This window comes from Notothenia rossii (assembly GCF_949606895.1).
Source record: "Notothenia rossii genome assembly, chromosome: 8".
Classification (NCBI taxonomy): domain Eukaryota; kingdom Metazoa; phylum Chordata; class Actinopteri; order Perciformes; family Nototheniidae; genus Notothenia; species Notothenia rossii.
In genome coordinates this window covers 47,474,728-47,493,489 of record NC_136906.1, presented here as the reverse complement: position 1 = coordinate 47,493,489, position 18,762 = coordinate 47,474,728, and the positions used below count along the sequence as shown (strand labels likewise).

The 18,762-nt window shown below is 42.4% G+C and overlaps 1 protein-coding gene and 1 long non-coding RNA gene across 2 annotated transcripts in view; one reads left to right on the top strand and one right to left on the bottom strand.

Annotated features, from left to right (window-relative positions):
- LOC307016858 (5'-nucleotidase domain-containing protein 1-like) overlaps window positions 1-18,358 on the bottom strand; it is a 64,068-nt gene extending 45,710 nt beyond the window's left edge. Inside the window, exon 1 of the mRNA XM_079646196.1 lies at window positions 18,355-18,358. The gene's annotated coding sequence lies outside the window, so the exon portion shown is untranslated. The remainder of the gene's footprint in view (window positions 1-18,354) is intronic.
- LOC307016859 lies at window positions 274-3,381 on the top strand. Its single transcript, XR_013801940.1, has 2 exons — window positions 274-3,061; window positions 3,282-3,381. It is a non-coding gene; the product is annotated as an uncharacterized lncRNA (long non-coding RNA).
- Window positions 18,359-18,762: the final 404 nt, after the last annotated feature.

The following is an 18,762-nucleotide window of genomic DNA, read 5'->3' as shown; positions in this document are numbered from 1 at the left end:
CGTGGCCTGCCGACATTGCCACTTTCATACAGATCATACTAATGTCCTCGATTGGTCTCTGTGTGTCATTCAAGCTCGGGAGGGTGTATGTTGGTGTATGTGTGGCGCGAGCGAGCGAGAAAGCGCGCGCACCGGTTACGTGTATTGTTGTTAGCATCTGGTGCTAGCTAGCTGCGCTAACGGATATAAGGAGCTTTTTCAACAACAAGGTGGAGGGAAAGTCCTTTGCTGTCAGACTGAGAGGCTGATAACTACAGCTCTGGTGAGGTAAATTACTCTCTGAGTCTTTAGATAGTTAACTTAGTTTAAGTTATCTCAGTGGGTCCCAAACGGTTCGGTCACCATTTATGTAAACATATATTTCCATTTGAGGGGGTAGTGATTAGTAAAATATGCATGAATAATACAAACAAAATGTTAACTAGGTGAAAAAAGGTAAGATAAACTTGTTGAAAGCTAAAACTAGTCTTTGATGTTGCCTCAAAGAGGAGCAGGGGGGAGAGGAGGGAGACAGGAGAGGCCGATTCAGGAGCCCAGACACACTCACAACCATAAATGAACCAAAAACAAATAAATAAACAAGTTTCAATGTTTTTTCATATTGGATATTGTATGTTATTGGTTATGGCCATGTACTTATGATTTTATGATTATTTAAATGTATACATTTTTGTTTCATATGGGTGTAGTCTCTTTATCTCCCCCTCAAAATGCACCAGATTGATGCATTTAAGTCCAACATTTAAAACAAAATCTTACCGGGGGAGCATGCCCACACTCACAACCCCCCTATAGGATTTGAGGCCCGGCCCCACTGTTCCCAAATAGATTTGCAATTTTTTTTAAATAGTAACCCATCTCCATATGTTTCTTTTTGGGTAGTAGATTTAAACTAGAGGGCTATCACTTTGTGCAGCAACGCTATTGACAAATAAATCCAGCAAAACGGCACAAAAAACTGGTAGTGGCCTCAGGGACGAGGAGTCATTTAACCAGCCAGTAGGAGTCAAGCTTTACTTTCTTTTATATCCATAAAGAAAAAGTAAATCTGTTTACAGTGGTTTCATTATGGATGTTGAGAGGTATCCATATATCTCTTCATTTTGCTCTCAAATTGCACCAGATTGATGCATCTAACTTCAATATTTAAAAAAAAAAAAATTCCCGGGGGAGCATGCCCCCGGACCCCCCTAGACTAGAGGGTGTCAGGTCCACTCCCCACTTATAAAAATAGCACTTTACCACTGCACCCCCTCTAATCTCAGATGCACCCTGACTCATTTTGTTTAAGTACAGTGAGCCTTTCTGAAATATACAGTAAAGAGACAAACCCACCAGCATTATAGGATATACTATGACTTTGTGCCAAATACTTGTTGCTGATTTAGAGTACTGGCACCTTTTTTATTCCAATTAAAGCACTGGTGGTACTCTTCCAGTTGGTCTACCTGCTCTTCACGTAACTCTGCATGTCGTAGTTTAGGTGCTTTTTTTTCTGGAGATAGGCACTGCTCAATCCACTCCTCAATACTATAGTAAGACCCCCCCCGGAGGTCGAAGTTAATCTTAAATGTTTCCATTTTATGCTTTGTAAGTTTGTTTCTTAACGGAAGAAATTTAAATATATTTATAAAACTGACAAGTCAAAATCAAGCAATCTGATTGGTCGATAGCGTTTTTGCGGACCTCTTTGATTACAGATTTGAAAACATCGTTGCTTGCTTTAAAAGTAGCACAATTCATTATGTTAAACCGTCAAAAGTATCTAGATATCCCTGCCCTAATTCCAAAGGAACTGCACACTGAATATGTTTTGCCGTTTGATGTCTATGTCTGGACCGCTGCGTCAAAAAGGAGGGCTTCTGCCCCGTTACTTCTCCGCTGCTTTCTTGTTCCAGTATGAAATCAAAGCAGTTTGCTTTTCAGCCCAACGGTATTCTGTTTTTCTCAGACGCGGAGGGATACTGACTTGTTGTGAAAAGTAACTTACAATTCTACCCGTGGTATAGAGAGGCGAAGTCACGCCCATCTACTTCCGGTCCATGGGACACCGGAAGCGAAAAATTATACATTGAATTCAATGGAGAGAGAAAACGTATCTTTTGATCCCGTTTGAATTGTGCCACGAACTACACATATGATGTTTGTCAATCTTAAACAATCATTTCCATGTCAAAAAAGTCACATTTTGTCGTAATACTGTTGAAATATAAGACTATGAAAAATACGCGACTACAAAGACTACAAATCCCAAATCCCATTCTGGGTCGCGCATGTGATGTCACAGGCGATAATGCTCCAAGTGGTTGCGACTCGTAATTAAAGCGAAGAAGAAGATTTCATAACTGATTTATTCCCTCCAATAAATATAAGAGATTGCTCCAATAAATTCACTTTTACAAGATGCCTGTGTGCTTTGTACCATGTTGTAATCACAAAAGTGATCATACCACTTGCTCGTTCTATCGCTTCCCGTCTTATGAAAGGACCAGGAGTCGCTGGATCAGACATATCAGGTAATATCATAGGTAATATACATGTTGTGCATGGAACATAGTCAAGTTAGCTACCTAGCTAGTAGCGACGAGTAGCGAGCACGTTAGTTAGCATTACATTACTTAGCCTTGTCATTTTTAGTAGCCTTACCATTAAGTTATTATTTTATTACATGAAGTACACCAAAATGTTAAACAGTAAGATTAGTCATCATGGTAAGTATTTCGTGAAACATTTGAAGAGTGGCCTGCTGCGCCCTCCACCGGGTGCTAAGGAAGCAGTTCAGGGAGAATCGAAGGAAGGCAGGCAGGCAGGGAGCTTTGCGTGACATTCTTCTGGACATGTGTCATTGTGATGACAGTGAGAGTGAGTCAATCTGTTTGTTGGAAAGACAGTAGTTGAGTGATTACTGAGAGAACATTATTAAAAGAGATAATTATTCAGTGTTGTTACTTTAAAGTGTTGTTACTGACCTGTTTCTCTTTTATTGTCTTTACCTCACCTGTAACTGCTGAGACCCTGAGGAACATGCACACTGACCTGCTCTGGCAACCTGATTTCCACTGTACGTGATAGTATTTGGTTATGGTATATTATTTATATACATCAAAGGCACAATGCACCCCCCAGAGACACACATGTATTGAGTGTGATATTTTGCATAGGTCATGTGAAATCATCTTTACATACTAGAAAACTGTAGGAGTGGCAACTTGTTTTGAAATTGAAATTTTAATATCCGATAATAAAGTTGATCTGTTTTCTTTATTCTTCTCTCTCCCCAGCTCCATCCATCACCGTTCTCTGTTCCTGCAGGTCCTGCTTGCTAATCAATGCTCATATGTTTTTACACAATTACAAATAAAGTCAATGTACTGTATGACATGAAGTTGTGCTTCATTCTGAGTCAATAATAAATTCATTCTGCTTTCAACTGCAAAATGATTGTGGACTGCACCGACATCCATGTAGCTGCCCCCCCCCCCCCCCCCCCCACCCAGTAAGATGAACCAAGCAAAGCTGACACTCAACATACAGCTGTGCTCTTAAGTTTACATGAAGAATTTGTGAAATATTGGTAATTATTTGGAAAAAATGACTGACGATGCAGAAAACTTTTTTTATTTAGGAACAGTGGTCAGGTGAAGCATTTATCACTACATATGTGTCACACTTAAAAGGCCAAACACACTGGCCAAACACACCTCGTTTACAACTCCCCAGTTGACAGCCATGACTCCGTCTAAATTGTACCCCCCTAGCACCCTCTTCATGAGGGACGCATGGAGTGGATGAAAGTCCCGACCTCAGCACAGCACCAAAATTATTGGCTGTCAACCTGCCCTGCCTGTGTAACTGCCACTGAGGATTTGTCCGCTGTCCTACGGTGGCTGTCTGGATGGCAGCTTAATGGTCTCTGCTCAGTCGCATTGAGGCAAGAATTGCCTCAAGCCCCCGACCCCCACGCTCTTTCACCAGCTCCGGCACGTTGAAAATGGCCTGATGTTGAGGCTGCAGCTCTGGCTCAGGTGACAAAAGCCATGCCATGCCACGCTGCGCCCCTCAGTGGAGACCTGAACAAGTCTACTTCCTCAGTGGCGATGTCTCTGGCCAGTGGGTTGTATGTCTCCTCTTGTTGTTGGTAGAGTTGAGACACCGGCTGGACTACTTTTGAAGTGCCAGGCTTCCTCCACTGGCACTCAACTTCTGTGGAGCTGATCTGCCACATGGCAAATATTGCCAATGCTGCAGCGTGGCTGCATTTCTACATCCCCCGTGCACAACCACAGACAGCGCTCTGCATCGCGCCATCCTCTCCCATGTAGATCTGTACAAATAAAGTAAGTACCATGTTTGTTAACATGCTATAATAGATTGAATGAGCAATACAAGGATGGTCCAGATCTGGGGGTGGGAGGGTTTATTTTTCCAAAATGTTGTCCTCTTGTCTGATTGTTGTTGTTTGTTTTTTCTGAATTTTTTGTAATTTGTGTTGTATTGGTTGTGATTGTACATTGTATTTTTTTAAATGTGTATTACATTTTTGAAAAACATTTGATCAACAAAAAAGGATTTGGTCAGGGTCTAGACTCAGTGTGTAGTTTATGAATTAATCAATGCTCTCTACATTAGGAAAACATACCAGTGTACCAGAGGGAGTCACACACAGCTGTGCCTAGATAACCAAACAAATTGACAAGATAACCAAAATCCTTGAATCTACACACAGCAAATAAACTGAAATGACACAACGAGATGTAAAAAGGAGATCACACATATAGTCGATATAAAACTGGCCGCTTCAATCTGAAGAGCAACTAAAACAAAACACGGGAGTGTACCTTGTTCTTGTGAACACTAATGTTATCCACAGCATACAAACCCGTATACAGTACACCCGTTCTAGGTTCTGATTGGCTCTCTAGGTTGGCATTCTAGCTTCTGACTGGCTGTCCAGGTTGTCAATCACAGCCGTGGTTCATATTATGCTTGTCGACTCGTAACATCGCTAAACTTTTTTTCTTGACGGTTTTCTCAGTCAACTAATGCTATTGATAACAGTAACATAAATTAACACAGCCCTGCACACTGCAGTCATTATATGCCGGGTCTGTGGTTCATCATCTTCTTTTTCATTCTCCTCCTTATTGACTGACATTAACCTGTTAACATTGCACTCATATTACTCACCGAAACCTTGTAAAGCCGGTCCCGCATGCTGGCTCTTACAGAACCGACTAACTCCCCTTTCGTGTATGTACAGCTCTCAACGTGCCCGGACTTGTAGTGATTTTCACCTCGTTTTATACTTTTATTCTCATTCTGAAAGAATGAGGTTAAATGTGCCAACGTGACGGCCATCTTTGTGTTGGTGACGCGTATTGTGCGGGACCAGAGACATGTAGTTCACTGAGCGGCTTAACACAAAAAAATGTGTTACTTCACAGTTTTACGACACATTTTAATTTTTTTGACTTGCAAAATGTTCTTTTAAATTGACAAACATCATATGTGTCATTCGTGGCACAATTGAAACGGGATCAAAAGATACGTTTTCTCTCTCCATTGAATTCAATGTATAATTTTCCGCTTCCGGGGTCCCATGGAGGCTCCCGGAAGGGGAGGGACTTCGCCTCTCTATACGCTCAGTATATCACGGCTAAGAACCAATCAGATTGCTTGATTTGACTTGTCCGTTTTATAAATTGAAGTAGCTTTATCAACGTCTGCATGTAATCAACAACTGACTGCCAATCAAATAAAGAAAGTAAAATTCATAAACAACAATATTTATTGTCAATTAACATTGAACTATACAGATATACAGTAACATACTGTGGATATGTGTAATGTTCCTCTCGGGCTGCATTTAAAAATAAAATAGAGAAAATAAATAAAATAGCTTTTGAAAATATGTGCATCTTAAAAGTGCTTAATTTTAGATAAATAAAATAAAGTGTAGCAGCAGCTTGAGTTTCCCTTTTTCTTTGTTAACCGTTTCACATCATGACTTAACAGTTTCAGACGATTATAGAACAATATCAGTCTTTACAAATCATAACAATTGAACAGTTTTAAAGTTTCTCTTTCTTTCCCTCTTATATTGCAGCCCCTCACTCACTTTTTTTTTAATTCAGTGCGAGAATTGAGCTGGAGCTTGTCCTGCCAGGAGTTTAAATCTGGGCTGAAATGGTGTCAGGGCCATTCTAATACACACATCAGTGATGCAAATTAGTCGCTTTTCGGCGCCTCCCGCTTTTCTAACGCTGATTTGGGTGACTTGTGTAATTCGTGGAGAACCGAAGAGTTTTCGTTTTGGGGGGGGGGGGGGTCCGTCAGTCCGTCCGTCCGTCCGTCCGTCACTTCTCACTTCAAAAAAGAAGAAGAAATCTAGATCGCAAAATAATTAAACAAGCGAGTGCCAATTTTTCCTGGCCAAGGACAGGTTCGTTGAACACACCACGAGCGTAACGTGTCTTCACCATAGGTCTTCACGTGGTTATGTCTCGTGAGAAAGGAGTAACGGAGAGCATCGGAACGCCGCTCCAGCTCTTCAAATATTGCAGTACCATAAGGAGCCGTACACATGCCGCAGTGTTTGCGAGGCTGTGTCTTTAGTTGTAAGCACAGTGGCGATCTGTTGTTATTAGCATCTGGTTAGCTAGCTATGCTAACTTATTTAAAGAGCTTGTCTACAACCAGGTGGAAGAGAGCTCTCTCCTGAGAGGCTCAAATAACCTCAGCTCAGTGAGGTTAAGGCACACCTTGATATGATCATTATAGTTAATAATGAGACATTAGAGACTCAATTATTAACAGGTATAAAATACTATGTGACAGTAACAAAAAAAAGTTGTTAAAAATAACAAGAATAGAGTTTGAAAGGGGAGTGATTTGTAAAATATCCCAAAAGAAAAGTCTGTCATGTCAGATGGTATATTACGCGTTTTTTTTCTACTTCGAATAGTTCTCTCTTTTTTCACCATACCTGTGTTTGCATCACTGACACATGCAGGTGCTCATTGGTTAGCCTCGGTTAGCCTCGGTTAGACTGCGCTGGAACGATATTTAGTTTGAATTTTGATCCTGTTCGACTGATCATATTGGGCTCTGAGACTGCTTATTTTTTGTGACCTCAGTTCTGACTTGAGAGGGAATGTTTGGTCAAACACTTTGTGTTTTGTCTCATAGTGGCGTTTTGGCACTTTTAAGCACCACCGTCTCTGAATGAGACACACTGGTTCTGTGCTCCCAGTGGGCAGGATGAAATTGAAAGAGTCCACTCAGGGTTAAAAGCTCTGTTCTCACTGTCCACTTTCTTCTTCTTGGAGAGCGCCATGTGTAATTATTTGTCTCTCCCTGTCTGCCACTAACACGCCTGTTCACTCTCCTCTCGAGGTCCGCCTGTTGCCGACCCCTGGCCTAGAGGGCCCTGACGGCTCGTCACTGTGAATGCAGCTAAAAGTCTGAAGTGATGTTTATTTAGACTTGAACCCTTTACCCGTTGGATATTTATTTTAAAGTGGACCTCTTATGCTATATTGGAAAAATATATTGTATATATGTATATACCTACACAAAACATGTCTGTGAAGTGTTTTGCTTAAAATACCAAACAGATCACCCATTGTAGCCATGCCTCATACTGCTCATACCCCTCTTTTGAAGCCCTGTTAGAGAAACGCGGATTTTGGGTCCTTAGCTTAAAAAAAAAAAAAAGAGGAGGCTGAGCTAATGCCTGATCAGAATTCTACCGGAGATAAAGTTCAATTCTGCTGTGATAAAACGCCATCCTGTTCTCAACCACATCAAGGATTATTTCTGAAATAGTATGGTGCTCAAATTATTTTTCTCTTGCGGGTTTATCACAAGGTGAGTTCCTTTTTTTATTTCCTGCTTTTTAAACACATGTGCTCTAAACAGTACAGGTTAGCTCTGAGTGTAAATTTAATTGTTAATTTTTCCAGTAAAACAAACCTGAAAGAGCCAGATCAGAATCAGGAGGAACTAAACAGCCCTAAATAAATATCCTTGTAAATGTAGCTGGTAGGTAAACACATGTTACAGTCTGTTGTAGATGTATTTTACTGATTTATATCGGCCAGTCAATGATAATTATTCATGTTATCAGATGTGGTTATTGTCTCATCTGTCGGTCACTTTAGCCAGATTGTCACAGAACTCCTCCACTGTAGTTTAATTGAAGGCTGTAGCCCTTCCTAAAGAAGTTGCTTCAGCATCAGTGGCTCTCTCCATCTCCTAAGTCTTTCTCTTGGACTTTCTTGGCAGCTTTTCTACAATGTTAAAAATATGAAAAACTAATCCGTTAACTATTCCATTTTATAGTACAGAGACTTAACTACATATTGAACATCTACTTTGACAAGAATGTGGTTTATTGTGAAAAAACAACACATTTACCACTTGACCATGTGCTTCTCTCCATCATAGCCAAATAAAACGATAGCTGCTTCCTGAATGTATGGTCACATGACAACAAATGTTCACAGATAAAGGGGTTGGGTCAACTTACCCACTGGCTCATCTTACCCCACTCTCCCCTACAGTTTGCTTGAAATGGACATATGGCATGGCTGTTTTCACCTCTTTTGAATTGCTACAAGTCCAACTAAGTAGCTTGCTTAAAGGCAGTTAGCAAGCTAGCTAGCTAAGCGGAGTATTGTGACGGGCTTGCCCTTGAATGTAAGCAGCTAGCCAGCCTGCTGTCTACGTCATTTCGTCACCAAGCCTCCAGCTAAATGACTTCAAAATGACATGCAGGTGAATTTGGTGACCAAGCCATTACACAAAAGTTGTCGGTTTAAAAATATATCCTGTTAGTGTGGAGCTCATCTTATACTATGGATGAAGAATTATTCCTGCATCATTTAGAGAACTTGACACAGGGGGCTGCCTGCAGAGCGGTAATGACCTCTGGTGAGGTGCCCTCAGCCAACCCTCGTCTACACTATCATTACTGGAGCACATTAAAACCACGTTCTCTTTTGAGAAGAAAATCAAAACATTTTTTGGGCCAATGCTTTGTGTATGTATGATAGAGAGTAGTAATAGTAACATTATTTAAAACGGAAAATATATTTCAAACCACTGGATCTGGTTTTGTTTTAAAAATAATGAAAAGTTCAGCCACATTTTATTTGCTAATAAAATGCTTTTATCCCTTTTTGCAATGTGTGATTCAGCTGTCAAGTTTGAATCCAGTAAATAACTCCCAACATAGGTGGAGCAAAAAAAAGAAGAAGAAATGCATAATTTCCTCAGTAAACTAGGCGACAGCCTTGGTGAAGTGACGTGTGCATTGGTTTTTATGGTGATCCAGAAAATCCAAAATAAGACGCTTTAAAGTCAGCAGTTTCATTTCAAACATGGCATTAAACTGCAAAAATACCAAAATGCTCTCATCAAATCCACCACGTCTCCGACCACTCATCCACCTCAGTGTCCACTGCCAAATTAACAGCTGAATTTGTTTAGCTCCACATAGAGTAATTGTTGTGCGCTTCCTGTCTGATAGCCGGCTACGCTCTGGGTGCAGTGGAGTCTCCTTTAACTACACAGCTGGGGTTTGGTGTTTGATTCTCCTGCTGCACACTAAAATCTCTTTGCACTTTTGCAATGTTTTGCCTAAATCTTGCTTTTCTGGAAACACATTAGCAGCCAGCAGTTTGTGTTGTTTCATACTCTTTCAGTTGTGAAAGCAGTTTCATATGATCAACTTACTTTGAAACTTGCATCTTCGTGGGGATTCTAGTTTTGTCACAGTGGATGTTTTTCTCTAAACACACAGATCCTTTGTCAGGGGCAGGGATTGAGTACATGTGCCACCCGTTTGTTGACATAGTAACTGTATCCATGTTTTTATGTCTTCATAAAGATTTAAGTTGGACAATGAAGTCATCCGTGCCACAAGCCTTTGACATCCGGTCGTTTGGAAAGTGGCAAGTTAAGTTATCTTTTTTGGAGTCAAACTGTTTCACATCAATGGCTTTAAAATCGGATTCCAGAGGGAGGAATGATATTAGCGATATTATCTGAAATATACAGTGAAGGAAATAATGATCTGATCCATTGCCGATTTTCTAAGTTTGCTCACTTACAAATACATGAAGCGTCTGTCATTTTAGTGTTAGGTTAGGTCTTTCTGATACTCTCTCTCCCACTGTTCATATTTGAACAGTGGGAGAGAGAGTATCAAAATGAAAATCCAGAAACTGACATTATATAAAAGATAAAACTTGATTTGCATTTAACTGTGGGAAATAAGTATTTGATCCCCTTGCAGAACATGTGTTAGGACTTGGTGGAGAAACCCTTGTTGGACACACAGAGGTCAGACGCTTCTTGTAGCTGGTCTCCAGGTCTGTGCACATCTCAGGAAGGATGTTGGTCCACTCCTCTCTGAAGACCCTCTCTAAATCCTGCAGGTTTTGAGGCTGATGCATCTGGAAACTTCAGCTCCCTCCATACATTTTCTATGGGATTAAGGTCTGGAGACGGGCTAGGCCCCTCCATCACCTAAATGTACTTCTTCTTTAGACACTTCTGTGTTTCCTTGGCAGGGTCATTGTCCTGCTGGAAGGCCCCTCCATGACCCTTTTTCAGTGTCCTGGCTGAGGGAAGGAGACTATCGGCCAAGTTTTACGGTACATGGCCCCGTACACCCTCTCCTCGATGCAGGGAAGTGGAACACCCCAAAGCATAATGTTTCCACCTCCATGCCTGACGGTGGGGATGGTGTTCTGGGGTTACAGTATAGTCAGCATATCTCTTCCACCAAACACGGTGTGTCCAGTTGATGCCAAAGATCTCAATGTTGGTCATGAATCATTCAATGTTCATTGTCCAAGTTCAGTCTGCCTTTCATGTTCTTCTTGAGCTGGGGGGGGGGGGGGGGGGGGGGCGGTGTGTGTGTCTCTGCTGCTGTCTCTGAGGACAGGGCGACATGTAAACACCACAAGTGAGATTTAAATGGCAGTTCTCCTCTGTTAGCATCGCTCTCAGCCTATTTTCACATATCAAATGATCTGTTTGGAATTCAGGTCCCTTTGTCATTCCCTTACATCTGTGTTACCCTTGCATATGTTCCATGGGGAGACGTCACACATCAGGGTGGGGAGGCACACTGTTATGTCTGCCTGGCTAAATTATGTCGTGTGCTTTGATCTGGCCTGTGTTTGCACTCAGATAAGCTACATTTCTGTTTTGCATGCAACAATAACATTTGAAGCACATTCTGTATAGTATCAAAGAAACAAACACACTGATGAACTGGTTGCTTGGGTTACATCACATTTGGCCTTTGGAGAATGGATGGATGTGTTGTATCAGGGCTTGATTTCATCAGATAGAATAGTGAAGGTCTCTGCCTGTTAAAGAAGACTGAAGAAAGCTGCTAACACTTAGGATCATATTGAAGAAGATTGAAGATTCAACTTTATTGTCATTACACAATACAGGTACTAGTAACAAAACGGTTTCTCTGCATTTGACCCATCCTAGTGTTAGGAGCAGTGGGCTGCCATTATGTACGCCGTCTGAGGAGCAATGTAGGGAATGGTGCCTTGCTCAGGGACACGTCGGTAGCACTTAGTCTTTCCGGGAATGGTGATTTTCCAGTTGCCAAGCCAAGTCCCTATGGACTTCGCCACCACCGCCCTATTCTGAGAAAACAATAGTTTCAGTCAGTTTAATATGCTTTCAAGAGCCCGCCTCACACTGCTGTGGTTGTGATCAACACACTGAGTTTGTGAAGTAGTTCCTGGCAACATGAAAAAGGATGAACAGAGATCCAAGGCACTATTATGCTTCTTTTTGTTTCTTTCTCCTTCCATTCTAAATCATCACTTTTGTTGTTAGTAATAGTTCCATGCAAATGTCCTTATTACTTCAGCCAAGGAGGTTATGGAAACTTGATGGAGAGGTGTAGCGTGATCCAAGGAAGAACCCATTGAGTAACGGGTGAAATTGATCACCGGCCATTTACACGCATTATTCTTCACTTATGGAATCTCAGATGGCTGAGTTCTTCACACTCTGAATCGCCCTCTGGGGTTCTAGCTGGTTGTTGAAGAGACCACTCCACGAGCTGCTGGTCCTCCTGTGTGACGCTTTTCACCAAAGCTAGAGAAATATCATAACATCTCTTTCCCTGTTAGATTAGTTAAAAAAATACCTTGACTAACCGTAACTGACCAGGAAGCCCTGATTCTAACAAATGTTGTTTGACCTTTATCTCTCCTCTCGAGCCCGATGTGTAAGTCACACACAGAGACCACAGAGACCACGAGAGTCTATAAACGCCTTCTGGACCCGATGTGTTTGTTTAGGTATTTTGCACAGGAGACAGGAAGGCCATTTTTCCAAAAATATGAAATAAATATGAAGATGAATGATGCGAAATAAAGAGAGACAATTTGAGTGAATACGACTAAAAACAGACTTGAAAGAGCAAAAAGGACTCCTGGGATGTGTCTCTGTGAAAGATGACTCCCAGATTCCCCTGGGGGCCCACAGCTGTTGTTTGTGGAGATGCACTTTGAGATGGGAGGATACTTCATCACTAAGTGCCATAAAGCCCCTATGGTTAGAGGAACCTGGCCAGACTTGCTCAGGATTTGACACATTTAGCTTTCTGTGCTTTAGTTTTGCTCTTCTGTCAGCAAAATTATGCCAATATTCTTAAAGAACACTTTCTTATGTTTTGCTTTAACTTATTATTATAAAGTAAATGTTTATTGCACAATGTAATGGCTGTAAAAGGATGATCTGCATTTAGCTTGTTTCTCTGGCTCTCACTGTGCAGATCCTCCTGTCACCCTGCTCCATCTCCTGTGGAAATATAGCTTCCAAGTAACAAAGTACTTTTACTTAAGTTCTGTACTTAAGTACAATTTTGAGATACTTGTACTTTACTTGAGTAAATTGATTTCAATCTTTTGCTACTTTGTACTCCACTACATTTCAGAAGTACATTTTCAGAGGTACATTTTCCCTGCCTCCACCAAGCATCTCTTGGGGACTTCTCGGACAGTCCAGCCTCGCTGTCCCGGGTTGAATAGCCTCTGCCTGGTCCGCTGCTTCTTAGCCAGCTAGCCAGCTAGCCAGCTAGCCCGCACCCGGCTCCCCGGCTGGGGCGCCTGGTCTTCATTGGCATGGAAATAAAACACACTATATCCTCGAAACTCCTCACCTACAACTGCCATGAATTCCCTGGACATTCTGTTGCCAAAAAAAGACATGATTTTATATCTCGCCCGCGTTACATCCACAGAAGCTCACGGCGAAAGTTTGTTTACTACGGGAGCACCGGCAGCATCCCGTCGCTCGTGACTGAGGGAAGCACTGGCGCATCTCGGGTGCGTCATCGGAACGCTGCCGCTCATGGGACTTGTAGTGCAATGTCACCATCTGCTTCGCGCTGTGGAAAATCTTCCATAAACGATCGTTTACTCCGTCCTCTGCAAAAACGTGTGGTAGCCTCTGCCTCTACAACCCCTGTACACATTGTACTTTTTAATACACAGTCTCTCTCTAAGAAATCTGCTCTGATGCATGATTTTGTCAACGACAATGGCTCAGACTTGATGTTTTTAACTGAAACCTGGCATAAACAGGGTGTTTTCTTCCAACTAAATGAAGCATCCCCTCCTGGATACAACTACATTGAAAAAGCCCGTGCTCATGGCAACGGTGGCGGCATTGCTGTTCTGCACAACAAATCTATTATTCCCCATACTCAGTCCTTTGAGTGCCTTGCTTTTAAATGTTTTCCACCCAAATCACTGACAGTTGTACTAGTCTACCGTCCTCCAAAATCCAACTCATCCTTCATCCCAGAATTTTTCAACTTCATCACCTCAGTATGTCCCACTCTCTCCAACATTGTGATACTAGGCGATTTTAATATACACTCCCCCAAATGCTCCATGGCTGCAGACTTCCTATCCTACCTCGACTCACTAAATCTGACACAACATGTACATGGGTACACCCACAATCATGGTCACACACTTGACCTCATCATCACCGGAAACATACCTGCATCAGACCTAAGCATCTCTGATTTTGGAGTGTCTGACCATAACGGTACGTCTACACTACAGGCATCAAAAAATGCTTTCAACGCTTCGCCCATTCACTTGAATGGGGTGACGTAGAAGATTTTGAATCTTCGCCGAACTGCATTGTGGGGAGCATGGCATGGCTTTGCAAGCATCACGAGCATCTATCGGCATCAAAAGTTGAACAATGTTCAACTTTTGAGGCTTGATGCTTGGCATCAGCCAATCAAATCCCGTTTATGCAAATCCCGCCAGTGCAAGCGCAGCCAATCAAACCGCGTGCAAGCTGGGAGAGCCAGACCGCAGTTCATTTCCTCATATTCCAAACAAGATATTACGGTAGCAAATCACCCGGTTCTTTACGACCGGAACTATTTACCGGGATACAAACCGGAGGAACCAGGCATGGAGGGAGGTGGCAGAGACAGTGGGTGAAACTGGTCGTTTTTTCGCCTGTTTGGAGAGTTTATATCCAGTTTACTTCGTTTTAACATTGCTATTGCTTTGTATGTAAGGGGCGGGAGATTCATGTGATTGGTTGCTCGCAAAAAATCGCCAAGCTTCAGACACGCCCAGCTCCAAGATTTGTTCATGCCTGTAGTGTAGACGGGCCGTAAGGCTATCTCCCTAACGCTAACAATCCCATCCTCCAACCAGCCACCCCCCACTGAGAGAGTCATGAAGTACCGAAACATCCATAATCTGGACACTCCACTTTTTCTCAAATCCATAACACCAAACCTTTCAACTGATCTCTCCCGACGACATGATTGAGCTCTACAACGACACCATGACCACCACGCTCAACATCCTGGCTCCGGAAAAAAGGAGGAAAGCCACTTTCCAGCGATCCTCCCCCTGGTTCACGGACGACCTCCGCCGCATGAAAACCTGCGGTCGACAGCTGGAGAGACTATGGAGGAAGCAGGCTCTCGCCGTCCACCTACTGGCCTTCAGAGAACACCAAAGTGCCTATGCTACTGCTCTCTTCATACTACTCGTCAATAAAAAGCAATCCTAGAACCTTATTCTCCACTATCAACCGCCTTCTCAACTCCACCAACACAGCCCCCCCAGCTGCCTCTCCAGAACTCTGCAATAACTTCTCTGCTTTCTTTAAGACCAAGATCGAAGATATCAGAGCAACCATTACCTCAACAGTAGCTCGGACCCCAGCCACCTGCTCTCCCTTCATCAACGGCATCAGCCTCTGTAGCTTCAACGAGGTGACGTCATCTACACTGCTAGCCATCAGAGGCAAATCGAAGCCTACCAGCTGCTCCCTCGACCCCATCCCACCCCGCTGCTAAAAACCTGTTCGCCAACCTTGGTTAATTTCCTGACAACACTCATCAACAAGTCACTACAGACTGGTGAGGTGCCTGTCCATTTCAAAACAGCAGTTGTCACCCCACTTTTGAAAAAAACAAATATCGACCGAGAACTCCTCTCCAACTATAGACCTATCTCCAACCTCCCGTTCCTTGCCAAAGTACTTGAGAAGGTCGTGGCCGCACAGCTCCAGTTTCATCTGTCTGACAATAAAATGTATGAGACCTTCCAATCAGGTTTCCGCCCTGCACACAGCACAGAAACAGCCCTAATAAAAGTAGCCAACGACCTGCTGATGGCAGCCGACTCCGGGTCACCCAGCATCCTGGTCCTACTTGACCTGAGTGCAGCTTTCGACACAGTGGACCATACCATCCTCCTCCACCGCCTCGAGACGTACACCGGGGTGACGGACACAGCTCTGAAGTGGTTCTCCTGCTACCTCACCAACCGGAAGTACCACGTGTCTCTGGGGGGTTCCAGGTCTGATGACACCGCAGTGACATGCGGGGTCCCACAGGGCTCAGTGCTGGGGCCGATCCTGTTTTTAATCTATCTATTACCTCTGGGTCATATCATCAGACAACATAACATCAACTTCCACTGCTATGCTGACGACACCCAGGTCTATATCAAAACACAACCCAATACCACCAATACTATCCAAACACTAAACACCTTCCTGGAAGACATCTGCTCCTGGATGACCACCAACTACCTCCAGCTCAACAGCAGCAAGACGGAGGCAATCCTGATAGGCACCACCGACCAGCTTGCCAAGTCCGCCAACATCAGCCCCTACCTTGATGGTCAGCTAATTTCTCTCTCCTCCGTTGTCACCAACCTCGGTGTAAGGTTTGACCCCACTCTTTCTTTCCAAGCCCATATCAAACACATCACCAAGACCTCCTTCTTTCACCTGAAAAACATGTCCCGACTGAAACCCTCACTCTCAACTGATGACACCAAAAAACTGGTTCATGCACTCGTCTTCTCAAGACTAGATAACTGCAATGCACTCCTATCCGGTCTCTCAGCCAAATACATCAACCGCCTGCAACTTGTCCAGAACAGTACAGCCACAGTTCTCACCGGTACAAAAAGGTCTGCACACATAACCCCCATACTTGCACAACTACACTGGCTCCCAGTCCACTACAGGATCCAGTTTAAGGTTCTGCTCCTCACTTACAAAGCCCTGAATGGACAAAGCCCAAAATACCTCTGTGACCTCATCCGTACCCAGACATCTACCCGCTCTCTACGCTCCAGCCACGCTCCTCTTCTTTACATCCCCCGCACTCGTCTCAGAACAATGGGAGACCGAGCCTTCTACTCATTCGCCCCGCGCCTCTGGAACTCCCTCCCAGATCAGCTGAGATCTGCCCCTTCCACCGAGGTCTTCAAAACCTGCCTTAAGACCCTCTTCTTTCGGCAGGCCTTCCAATAAACTTTGAGCATGGTACACCTGGAGTATTGCCATTCTGTATCGCTATCTCCGACTTTTATTTTATTTTTTATTTTTATTTATTTATTTTGTAATCTTTCAAATTGTATCAGTGTCCTTTGCTGTGAAGCTCTTCAATATTTGTATTGGCAGATGCGAAGCGCTATATAAATTAAATGTATTATTATTATTATATTATTATTAAGTGTTAAATAAAGTGCTCGATTATGGCAAAAATCATAATCATGATTATTTTGGTCAATAATTGATATCACGATTATTAAATACGATTATTCATTGACTTTGAAAACATAAATTTATTGAACTTTAAAACAAACAGTATCTTTTTAACTGTACTGAAAAACCAATACAAAAATAAATGATACATTTATATTTAAATAAATAATGCATACCAATAAACAAAATCAACACATATTTTGGAGTGCACATCCACAAGCTACTAAACATATATTCATATTATAAATTATTAATAAATAAATTAGACGAAAATAAATGAGATCAAATATGTTGTAGTGCACTGTCACAACCTAGCAAAGCCAAATAATCGTTTTTTTCGATTATGTTGAATTTCGTAATTGTGGCAGGCCAAAATCGTAATTGCGATTAAAATACGATTAATTGCACAGCCCTAGTCTTAAATCCGACTTTAGTTCCACCTGGAGTAAATTCACAAGCTACCCTGCAGTATACAAAGTCATTCAGACTAGCTGCACCTTTACCAGCTTTGAGAACACTTTCATGATCAATCATTATAAAACATATCATATATATTATTCTGAAATGGACCAATCTGCACAATGACTACTTTTACTGTTGCTACTTTCACTATATTTTGATGAGAATACTTTTCTACTTTTACTTGAGAAACATTTTTGAATGCAGGACTTGTAATAGAGTATTCCTACACTCTGGTACTTCTTCTTTTAATATAGCACAAGATCTGAGTACTTCTCCCACCACTGGCAATAAGGCACATATTGAAGTGCAGAAGTGAGGGTTTAATGTTATGTGAGGACTCAACATCTGATCCTCCTAAGACCAAACCTTAGGGCAGGGGTGTCAAACTCAAATACACAGTGGGCCAAAATTAAAAAAATGGGTACTACTCGAGGGCCAGACTAGTTCAATGTTTATTGCAAAACTTATTGAAATGAACTTATTGCACATATTAAACCTGGAACTAACAAAGCTTAAATTATTGCCTATAAAAACATTAAACATTAAATAATCAGTTGCATTCATTTCTTATGGCTCTATCTGCAGCTTTTCCCGAGTCATTTCTTATGATTACATTTTCCACAGGCCAACAACAGCTTCAAAAAAACGATTTCCCTCAAAGAGAAAACCAAACATGCCCTGTTGTCGTGAGAGAAAAAGTGCAGAAGGCAACATCCATTAAACTCAGTGTGCTGCTCTGTGATGCTAGTTCAAGCCAGACACTTGGCATCTCATCTTGGGTGCAAGTTCATCAATGTTTGGGCTCAGGCTCTGAGCTGAGGAGACCCTCAGGATGGAGTGAAGGTGTGCGTGCAATATACCGGCGGGCCGGTTCTAATAGTAATTAGAAATTATCCTGCGGGCCGAAATTAAATCCACCAAGGGCCTGATTTGCCCCCCGGGCCTTGAGTTTGACACATGTGCCTTAGAGTATGAATGCTCACGGTTTTCTTTAGATAGCTCTGTCTAAATATAGCTGTGGTTTGGTGTAATGACAGATTTCACGTTTTAATCTGAGGGAGAGTGGCTGAAGGACTGGCGTCACTGTCCCCCACAGTGTTCTGCATACAGATGTCCAAAGACCGCCGCCTGTTTTTCTCAGCTGCCTTTTGTTCTTTTTGTCACTTCTTTGCTCTGCAGGAGCATTTCTTCACATACAAATAACCT